Here is an 11,979-nt window from a genome sequence, read left to right as displayed (position 1 = left end):
TATTTATTTGTTTATTTCAAGATGGGTCTTACATGTCATCTTAGCCTTGTCTCAAACTCTGGGACTCAAGCAATCCTACTTCTTCTGAGTTCCTGGGAGTTACAGGAATGTACCACAACATTGAATACCTTTTAATATGTGAATTTTGTCTGTGTTCAGATAGAATTTGTTGACAGTGTGTGCCAATATCTCGACAGTAAAATGAATGGGTCTAGTTGTGTTCAGACGGTATTAGTGACACTTTGTTTCACTACCTGAGTGGGAGGGTGAATTCGCATATAGTCATATTCATTGATCTCTAGATACCTTGTGCTCCTGCCTTAAATATGAGTGCTGTAGATGGGTCTTTTTGAGCCCTTAACTACCTCAGTAAGGTAGGTCTGGGCCTTGCTGTTTCTAGATTTGATTTTCACTAGTTTTGAGTATAATTACGTTATAAACACTGCAAACATTGGACAACTTTCATTTACAGCTAGGCAGTCTGTCTAAGGGTTGGAACATGCCCACCATACATACTTTAAACCCGCCTGCCTGGGTTTAAAGTACCCGGGGAACCAAAATAACAATGAGAAGGTGGAATGATGGCCATGAGTTAGAGGAGAAAGTCTACTCATATTAAATGTGGCAAACCCTTATGTGTGCTATCCTTTATAAATGGTAGGACTAAGTGATTTTGTTTACTTCTTCCCAAGTTTTATGGTTGGTGGGGATCTTCCCCAGAGATGCCCTCTACAGACCCCGCCCCTCTCCAGGCCCCGCCCCTCTCCAGACCCCGCCCCTGAGAAAGCAGGAGCTCCACCCCAGGAGGGTTCTTAAGGTCTGGCCCACAGACTTCCCCTTCTGGCTTTTCATCATGGTTTCTCCTCTTCCCCTGGGACTACCCAGGAATGCTTTGCTCAGATTAAGCCTGGACTTACTAATTTGGCCTGGTTTGACTTATTACATCAGCAGCATTACTCACTACTGGGGGATTTAAACTTTTCAGCTGGTGCATTGGCCGAGGTGAATTGAGTCTTCCTCCCGTCACCACGTGGTGTGGCGTGGCCGTGGAAAGCCACTCACTCTCCCCACCCCCACCCTCACCCCCGCCTCTGCTACACCAGACCATCTTAAACCCAGTAAGCCGTCCACTTCCAAACCATGCCCACAAGAGATCCAGGATCCCTTCCATGTCTCTGATCCCCAGAGGCTTCCAGGGCACCTACTGAGGTCATTGCTTTAGCGCCAGGTAGCTCCAGCCCGCTCTGGAGCAGGGACGGACCCTGCTCCTTGGAATTCTCCTGTCTGGAAGATATTCTTGGAGGGAAACGGGGCTGGCTAGAGAAACCCACCCTGACCCTGGAGCCCAGAATTAGGGAAGGATGGCTCAGATAAAGCCAGTGAGAGAAACACAGTTTAGCTCAGATCAGAGCCATCTCTGCCCCTGTCCAACTGACTTGTGAAATCAACCAATCACAGGGCAGGACAGCAGAATCCTGGCCCTGGGGCCCAGGACTAGGGAAAGAAACACAGCCTGTGTTTGGGACCGGAGCCAGAGAAATGAACACTTTATCTCCAAACCCAGAACCCAGGAAACATACCCTGACTCTGAGACTAGTACCAAAATAATACTCTTGGCCCCTAGAATCAGAGTCAGTGAAAGAAATGTGCCCTGGCCTTAGAGGTAGTGTCAAAAAGCCAAGAAAGCCCAGTGAAAGAAACACAGTTTGGCCCTGAAATCAGGGCCATCTCTGCCCCTTGCTCACAAAACTGGCCAATCCCTGGGCAGAAAATAAACTAACCAATCACAGTTGACTCCACCCCCTAGACATCATATATAAACCGCCCTACCCAGTCAGTTGTGAGCTGCTCTCTCCACCCTGGTAGAGGCAGTTACTCTCCTGGACTCCTCCTTCCCAAATAAACCTCTTTCTCAAAAGAGTATTGGGTGAAGACCTTCATTGACTGGTGAACAGAAGAACCTTGCTGGGACGTCCCATAGTGGACTGAGCAAGGGGGAACTGAACAGAAGAAACTTACTGGGATGTCCCATAGTGGACTGAGCAAGGGGGAGCTGGTAACACTGAGTTGGAGATTGTGGCTCTCCAGGAGAGGAGCAGGGTTGCTGTGTCCTGCAGGGAGACCATCCCCCATCACACCAGGTGTACCCTGACCTTCCTAAAGAGTCAGGATACCCTTCCTTGCTGACTCTCCCGAGAAGTCAGAAAACCTTCCTTTCCAAGGTTGGGCTGTTTCTTTGCAGTCCCAGCCATCAGAGCTGTGCTAAACAGCTCCAGGTGTCCAGGACACCTTCAGGGCAGAGCTCTTGTTCTAAGTAGCTTGAGGTGTCCGGGATACTTCGCCCTCTAGGGCTGAACTGTCTCCTCGCAGTTTCAGCCATCAATTTACTAACATTTTGGTGCTGAAACCTGAGACACCAAACCCAGAGTTTTTGCAGTTTACTTACAGTTCTACTCAGAGACAATTCCACACACTGTTTCCCAGCCCCTGGCTTATGAAAAAGGACAGAATTTTTGTAGCCTCTGGCCCCAGACACGGCTCGTGAATGGGTGCTTCTGAGTCAAATCTGATCCCCTATCACTAAGAAATTTATCCAAATTAGCTCCCTCATCCAGGTTTGAGAGCACTGCATTCCCGCCCCCTCCCCTCTTGCTGTCTGTCTGCATCTCTGCGTCTATCTCTCCCCAAAATATCCCCTTCCCTGCTTCTGCCTGCCAGCACCCTATGTTTTCACTCAGCAGCTCCTCCCCTTTCTCTGACCTGCTGCTTCTGTCTCTGTTCACTCCCTCCCTCCCACTGCTGCTGCCACTGATACTGCCCTGTGGGTCTCCAGTCGCCTCCCACCGTGGCTATGGCTTAGTGTGTCTCCAGGCAGAATCCTCCCTCCACCTGGGAGTGTCTACCCCTGAGAAAAATTTTGTTCATCTTTCTGTTAAAATGTCCCTCCTATTCTGTGTGTAAAAATAGCTGATGGTCTAATAAAGAACTGAACAGCCAATGGCAGGGCAGGAGAAAGGATAGGTGGGACTGACAGGCAGAGAGATTATATACAAGGAGAAATCTGGGAGAGGAGAGATCTAGGAGCCAGAGGAGGAAGTGAAACCAGGGATCAGTCACCCAGCTACACGGCAAGCCATGGAGTAAGAGTAAGATTTACAGAAGTAAGAGAAAGGGAAAAGCCCAGAGGCAAAAGGTAGACAGGCTAATTTAAGTTAAGGAAGGCTGATAAGAAATACTCCAAGCTAAGGCCAGACATTCATAATTAAGAATAAGCCTCTGTGTGTGATTTATTTATGAGCTGAATGGTGGGCACCCCAAAAGAGCCAAGAAAAACAACCATAAATCCTTCTTACCATAGGACCCAAAACAACAGAGATAGTTAAGCACCAAAAGAAACCTCTGCAACTGTGAGCCCCAATCAATCCTTTCCATGTCAAGCAATCTCTCATGTATTTATCAAGCACTGACTACTGCAGGGTTTGATCCCAATCTTCTGCTAAGTGAACAGTGCTGCACCATATGCACTGTTCTCTCCTTGGGCTGCCTTGGATGGAGAGCTGTGTGCTAGAGAACAAAGGACTGGGCTAGTCTCTGCCTCTCACAGCATCTCTGCCCTTCTTTAGAATTGTTCCCTCCTCCTCTCCCTAGGCTCCCATCCTCTGTGTATTTCTGTCTAGATGTTGGAAGATTGTATAACTTGGCACACAAGGAGTAAATGCCATTGGTCTATTTATTCATTTTCGTCTTTTAAGACCAAGTTTCTCTGTGTAGCCTTGGCTGTCCTGGAACTAGCTCTGTAGAACAGGCTGGCCTCGAACTCACAGAGATCTGCCTGGTGTGCCCCACCACTGCCCAACTTCACGCCATTGTTCTATTGAGACCACCCTCTGGAGTTTCTAGCCAATCTGTGAATGGAGTGAATGGGTTGGCTTTAGGTCTGATCCACTGCTCCCTCCTAGAGATCTGGCTCTCTCACACTCCTACACACACTACTCTGAAAGCAGGTACAGTTATCACTCAGTGGGAAATTTCACTTTTAGTCTATTCCAGGGTAGACTGGGCTCAGTGACTACTGTCAATGGGTACCTGAATGACACCAGCAGACCCTGGGAACAAGGTTCTTCTTTTCAAATGGAAAAAAAAACTATCTAATTGCAAATTTCTTTTTGAAAAAGTCTATTATTCAAAGTTAGTAGATTCTATTTTTAAAATTAATTTACTGTGTGTGTGTGTGTGTGTGTGTGTGTGTGTGTGTGTGTGTGTATAGTCCATGTGTGTGCAGGTACCCTTGGAGACCAGAAGAGGGCATTGTACCAGACCTTTTCTTTTAAGCCACCAATCAGCTCCCAAATCATGATACAGAGACTTACTATTAACTTTGAATGCTCAGCGTAGCTTAGGCACATTTCTGGCTAGCCCTTTTAAATTGAATTAAAGTGTTTCTCTTTATCTACCAGGAGTTTCAGTTTTTAGCTCTGTCCCTTATCACTTACAGAAAATGTGACTTCTGGGAGGACCATGTCCTTTTCTGAGTCCAGACAACTTTTGGGCCTTTTAACCTTGCTTTATTTTTAAATTATTTGTATGTATGTGTTTGTGTGTGTGTGTGTATGTGTACACATGACATTGCATGCATATGGAGGTCAAAGGTCAGCTTTGTACACTCAGTTCTTTCCATCCACTTTACATGATTGAACTTAGGTACCCAGGCTTGCCCAGAAAACACACTACACACTGAGCCACCTCTTCAGTCAAGACACTTACTTTCTTGAAGTGGCTCAGGGGCAGATGCATTCCAGAAAAGACAGTTTACCTGTTACGGGAGCTTGAGAAGGTTTAACTGAAAAATAAAAGTACTTGATGGAAAACAAAACAAAACTGAATGTTTCTAATGTGCAGTACTGTATTTGAAGAGGAATGACAATAACATCCATGGTCGTCATGTTCTGAAGATCACAGGTCCTCATAAGAGCAAATGGAGCTACAGAAAACCCCACAGACCTGCCCTTGATAAGGTCGAGGTTTATGGGAAGTGATCAAGGTTTTATTGTTTTAAACACACAACCAATAGACTGACACTGCCATTCTTATCTTGGAGTGCAAAGTACTTTCTCTGGACTGTGATATGAGAAGTGCTTCGTGATGCTGAAGTGGGCAAAGGGCCATCTGTTCCTGCCCCTCTAGAACCCATAAGCCCCAGGAGGAGAAAGGACCCAGGAAAATGGTGACTGCAGTGTCCTCTTGTCCCCAGCACTATCGATAAGTCTTTGGTTCCATGGATTTTGACCCCTGACTGATGTAAGAATTACCTTGCAGTGTTCCAAATTTACCAATGCCCAGCACTCTACACTGAAATGCCCATTTATTGGCAGCGGGGCCTGAGCACTGACCTTTAAGTTCCTCTGTAGTGTAACCTCAGGCAAAGTGGAGAACCAGTGCCTTTGGGAATGCAGAAAACAGGAACCTCTGCACGGCAGAGCTAATGGACAGGCTGGAGAGAGAAGCTGTGCTCTTTGTGGTGATTTTACTGTGCATTCTCTTGGAGGACAAGCAGGGATGGAGAGATGTCCCGTTTCCTGTCACCATCGCTGCTGCTTAGTCAAGTGGACAGGAAGATGGATTCTATTGCTGGAAGTTCTGCCATAACATAAGCAGTTCCAGACTCTGCTGCTGTGGGATGGTCTGTATGTCAAATGTGTTGCTGATTGGTCAATGAATAAATCACTGATTGGTCAGTGGCCAGGCAGGAAGTATAGGCGGGACTAACAGAGAGGAGAATTGAGAGAACAGGAAGCTGGGTGAAGGAGACACTGCCAGCCGCCATGATGACAAGCCGCATGTGAAGATGCCGGTAAGCCACGAGCCATGTGGCAGGGTATAGATTAATGGAAATGGATTAATTTAAGCTGTAAGAACAGTTAGCAAGAAGCCTGCCACGGCCATACAGTTTGTAACCAATATAAGTCTCTGTGTTTACTTGGTCGGGTCTGATGGCTGTGGGACTGGCAGGTGAGAGAGATTGGTCCTGACTGTGGGCCAGTCAGGAAAACTCTAGCTACACTCTGCAGCTCACTAACTTCTGTCCAGGCACTCTAATACACTGTGATTTTATTCCAGCTAATCAATTGTATTGTGTTTCCTCTTTGAAGGAAATAATGAAATCAAAGGAGGAGGACATGAGTACTCCTGAAGTATGGACAAGATTTTTAGGGCAGATATAAGGGAGAAAGCAGGAAGAGGGGAGAGTCCAGGCTGAACATGGCTGGCAGACTCAACCAGACCTTGAGAAAAGAGAGGCAGCTGTGCAAGAGACTGTTGGAGAGAGATCAGGCTGGGGGAGGGGAAGCAGAGGCCCCACCCCTGGGAGGGAGAGGTTTAGGGGAGGGGAGGGGGAGATGTGCTGGGAGGAGCCACAGGTAGTGAGTGAGATTTGTCCTGGGTTTGAGACCTAACACTCTTAAAGAGTAGTATAGGTGAATCTCTAAACAATTACATTAAATAAAATACACGGAGCCAGATATAGGGGTGAAAATCTGAGAGATCAGGGAAATAGGGAAAGCCACAGCTAACCTCACCTCACAACTCCACAGCTTCCAAAGGCAAGTTACTTCCTGTCTACCCACACCTATATGCCTTGCTGTTCTGCCATCTGATTTGCTCTCTCTGTCCAGCTACATCACTTCCTCTTCCTGCCCAGCTCTGTCACTATCTGTCTGTCTGTACAGACCTCCAGACCTCCAAGGTTAACTAGTGTTGGAATTTAAGGCATGTGCCACCACACCTGGCTCTTGAACTTACAGAGATCCAGACAGATCCCTGCCTGCCAAGTGATAGGATTAAAGGTGTGTGCTACCATTGCCTGACCTCTGTTTAATATAATGGCTGGCTTTTTCCTCTGATCTCCAGGCAAGCTTTATTTATTAGAGCACAAATAAAGTGTCACCACATTTCCTTCTGTCTCAAATAAAAAATAAAAAAGTTATAGGTAGCCAATATAAGAAAAACTATATACAACAAGTACAATAACTATATACAATATATACAAGCAATAAAAACATCAAGAGTGTCTAGTCCATTTGTATTTGATAAATTCAGTGAAAATTCATTCCATTATCTACCCAATTTTGGTGAGGCCAAAATGTACCTAATTCACTTTCTATCCTAACTTATATTACCAACAGAAAACTATCTTATGATGTCTTTCAATTTTATACACTTTACACCTCTTAGTTTCTTTTCTTTTCTGAATTTCTTAACAAGGAAAACTGTAACTACAACTATCTAATCTTCAACTCCCTCAGAGACCCAAGAAGGAAATAATATTACCTAGTAAAACAGGAAGTGCAAACAAGCAACTTCCAAAAAATGTGAGTTATGACAGGAACAGCCAACAGCCTGGACAGTCACCTGAGGTTTCTCTGATAAACTGGGGCATCATCTTCAGCCTACAGGCTTAGCATATCTGACAGACTCATTTGTGAAGCAGATGTATGCAAGGCCTACAGCTTGACCCCACATTCGGTGCAAGTATTTCATGTACCAAATAAACTTGAATTCCGCCAGTGTCATGTCATGATTCAGGATTTTAAATTCTGGAAATTGCAGGTATTTTTGAAATTCGGCTTTCCAGTCTACTCAGCTTATGGGTGGCTTCATCTCCTTTTTTCAATGCCAGTCTACCATTGAGAGGTTAGACTCTGTCAGCCTAGTTACTCCTCCAAGAACAAGCACTCCAGCTACTGTTCCACTGCACACCAGGAGCCATCCATCCACTGCCTGCTCAGCTGCCTTCAGAGGAAGGGGAACTGTACCTTTTCCAGATTGCAGAGCCACTTTAGGGATGGCGTCATATTGTCCTGGCCTCAGAGGACACCTGTTGCCAAAGCTGCAACCACACTTATCTTGTCAAGGATCTGCATTCCGTGTGTGTGTGTGTGTGTGTGTGTGTGTGTGTGTGTGTGTGTGTGTGTTTTGGACAGCATACTGTCAGCAGTCAGTGCAATGGAACTATCCTGCCCTGTGGTTAACTTTTGCTGCAGTGAAAGTTAACTCCATGTGGAGGCCCTTCAATGCCCATATCTTCTCTGAAGTAGGTTGGTGCTGCCAGGAGCAGACATGTCTCATAGTTATAAAAAAAGAAAAAAAAATTATGTTATTAAAACATCTAAAATGCCACAGTCTGTAGATCTCTGAAGGGTTTGAAGATGACCTGTTTATCTAAAATATATTTCTGCTTGATCTTGAAAATATACCTAATATGACTACAAGTTTGATTTTAATGACTAACTACTTTCATTCCTTTATATCCTAATAGTTGAAAACAACAACTTTTAAGAATTAACAAATTGCATTACATTGTTAAATGAACTGTATAGGTACAATAACTTAAACAAGACTAGAAATATATGTACAGTAATTTCTAACAAAATCAATCTCAAATTGGTATCAATATACATAATTTATATACAATATACAAAAATCCAATCCATTGTAAATTATTTAAAACTAGTAATTGCTTTCTAAAAGTAGATTCAATCTACCTTTTTATCTATATCATATACTCTCTTTTTTCTTTTCAGAGTAGATTAAATAATCTACCCTTTATCATTTCTATAGCGTAGGAGTGGTCTTGCAGATTTATTACATCTACATATAAATGCATTCACTGTTTATATGGTTTTATATATCAACTTAAGTAGAATATTGTGACATGTGATATAAAAACATTTATAATTATAAATTCATAAGAAAAACTTGCTTTAAGCTTAGACTCAGGTCATTAGTTGTTTCTTTTATTTTTAAAAGTGAGCTTGACCTCTCTCCTGTAAATGGAATTTTCCTGTTCCAAACACCTGGTCCAAAATAACTGACTCAGAGGCTGAATATGAATTATAGATGCTTGGCTGATAGCTCAGGCTTGTTACTAGCTAACTCTTATATTTAAATTAACTCATTTCTATTAATCTATGTATTGCCACATGGCTCATGGCTTTATCTGTGCTCTAGCACATCTTACTTCCTGGGCAGCTGGCTGGCACCTCTCCTGACTCTGCACTCCTCTTCCCAGAATTCTCCTAGTCTGGTTGTTGAGCTCAACCTCTTCTGGGCCAGCTATTGGCCAAATAGCTTTTTATTAGCCAATGAGAGTAATGCATGTTCATAGTGTACAAAAAGATTGTTCCATAGCACTCTCCTTCAGAAATTAGTCAAGAATATCTTCATGTTTTTGAGTGTTGCACACATACATGAGGCTCCTACAATGTGAGTAGCATTTCACTTCACACTGTTGCTATAAAAAAACATGACATGCACAATCCTTGTTTTTTTTCAGCCTCAAGAAAACTTTCTGACAATACCTAAACTTACCAGTTCACCAATAAAACAGATACTTGCTATATGACTTACTGTGTATATTGTTGCTAGATTTCCTAATGGAGATTATTATAGCTACTCCTCTGTCTCAGAGGAGAAAGGAGATTTTCTTAATGGCATGTCAGGCAGGAACTGGGCACCTGGAAGCCTGATGTCGGGATCCATGGCCCTGCTCTGCACTTAGACAAGAACAGTGAGACAGCTCAGTGTTTCCAACTCAGCGTGGTTCACGTGTGTGCTGATCTCCTCACTCCACACTTATGAGTCCTTGGGAAAGAGATTTTTAACGTGGGAAAGTTGAAGTTGAAAGAGATTAAATGTCCTATCTAAACAATTGCCATCTCTGCTTTGAGTGACCCGGGTTTACAACTGTGTGTTCTGCTCACGAAAGAACTTTCTTTATCTTTGTTTCATACTAGGGACACTGGGCAAGCTTTTGACCTTTGTGTCTCTTCTTAGGCAACCCTGGCACTAAGGAGCAAAGGCAGCATTCAATGTGCTGAGTGTTGAATAAATGTCCCTGCTACCCCATACTTTCTAGAAGGGCAGGCTTGATTATATCTGCATTCCTATTTTATCTTTATAGATTGGGTTGAGCATGAGCATAAGTTCTGACACCTTTTCTCTGACATGCTCCCTGGGACCAGAAAGATGAGATATTATACGGTTAACGGGACACACTTGGGGCCTCACTGGTGCTTCCCTCTGGAAAGGTTAACGGTGTAGGGATGGTGTTTTCTAACTCTTTACTAAAACAGCCATTCTATAAGAAAACAATTCAGCTTGAATTCAGATGTAGTTCCTAAGCTATCACCCCAAGATTTCCTTTAACCTCTTCTGTGTCTGGGCCAACAGGCTGATATATCATACTGAATAGACCAAGTTACAGTTACCATGGTGTGACCAGAACTGTGTAGTTTTGAATATGAGGAGGGACCATGAAAACACAGATGAGGTGGAACCAGCTTAGTTACATTGGTAAGTTTTTACACACGCTGACAACACTGTTTTTGATCCTCTCCCTGAACCCCGAAGCCTTGTAAGGTGGATGCTAGGTGCTGTTTTCATGGAGGAAGATACATCTAGGGGCTGTTTTCTCCTGATTGGTGAAGCCAGTGGAAAAGAAGCCAGAAGTTGGTCTGAGATTTGCATGTCTCCAAAACCTGTGCTCTCTTCACTAAGCTGCACTATTTTTTTTATTCTAAGTGTCTTTCACATCATGTATCTTGATCCCATTCTTTCCTCATCCCTTCACATCTGTTCCTGCAACCCCCTCCCCACCAATAAAATAAAATGCAAGAGAATAAAGGACAAAAATAAAATGAATAAAACTGAAAGAAAAAATTAGAAATCTCTTCATGGAAGCTGCAGTGTGACCCAACAAGTCACACTGTATACCCTTTTGTCCATGCATCTCTGTGTGTAAGTGTTCATTGCAAAGAGTCATTGGTGTAGTTCGAGGCCCCTGGTCTCCACTACAGGATTGATGCTGTGTTCCCACCAGGACTCTTCCTGGACATCCTGCTTCCATCCTGTGTTGTAGAGATCCTGTAGCTTTGGGTCTATGGGTCAGGTCCCTTCATGTGCTCCAGCAGATCATAGATGGGGTGGATGTTGGAGCAGGGCAAGTCATAATCCTGGGCAGTGGCAGGGTTTGTCCACCAGATGGGAAATAGGGACAGCTCTCCCATGGTCACCATTTTGGGGCTGGCTCACCCATACCTGCCTTAACAGTGGTGACTCTATTGTGCTGCCCTGGCAAGGTGCAGGGCCTGCTCTCCCTAGAGATGCAGCTGGTGGGGGTGGGGGATGGCTCTCTTGGCCACAGGACCAGCTCTCCCACCTGCCTCAGTTGTTGATATTTGGGCAGTGAGGGGTGGGTAGAGGGTAGGGGGAGGGATTCATTCCCCCTCCCATGCTCCATAAGACTGATGAGAAATGGGGACATCTTTCCCATGCTCACATCTTTGAGACTGGCTCACCCAAATCTCCAATAACTGGTTTGACTCTGTTGTATCCGCTCTGGTGAGGTGCAGGACCTGCTCTCCCAAGTGTTGCAGCTGGTGGGGATCAGGGCCAGCTCTCTGGCTCTTATGACCACCATCTGACACAGGTGTTGATGAGTGGGGGTGGGGGGCAATCTCTCAGCTGCCCGAGCTGCTCTATGGCAGATGAGGGGTGGGGTTAGGTCTCCCACGCTCATATCCTCAGGGTTGGCTCACCTGTGCTCTCATCCACAGGGTCATCTCTACCCAGACATATTGCGGGGCTCGCTGCTGCTCAAGGGTCAGCTCCCTCACCATCTCAGCCCACTCCCTTTCTTTCTCATCTCTTCAGATATGCCTCTGTCCACAGGACCTGAACCATTCTCACTCACTCTCTCTCTCTCTCTCTCTCTCTCTCTCTCTCTCTCTCTCTCTCTCTCTCTCTCCTTCCCTCTCTCCCTCTCTCCCTCTTTCTCCCTCTCTCTCTCTCTCTTGCTCTCACTCTCTCCTCTCCTCTTCTATCTCTCTGTCTCTGTCTTTCTGTCTGTCTCTCTGTCTCTCTCCCTCTCTTCCATAAGACACCATACTCACTCTAATAGTGCCCACCTAGCTTGTGCTGCAA

The sequence above is a fragment of the Peromyscus californicus genome, unplaced genomic scaffold, assembly GCF_007827085.1.
Source record: "Peromyscus californicus insignis strain IS unplaced genomic scaffold, ASM782708v3 Scaffold_22__1_contigs__length_63687245, whole genome shotgun sequence".
Taxonomy (NCBI): domain Eukaryota; kingdom Metazoa; phylum Chordata; class Mammalia; order Rodentia; family Cricetidae; genus Peromyscus; species Peromyscus californicus.
The sequence above is the reverse complement of the archived record's forward strand: the minus strand, read 5'-3'. Positions refer to the sequence as shown.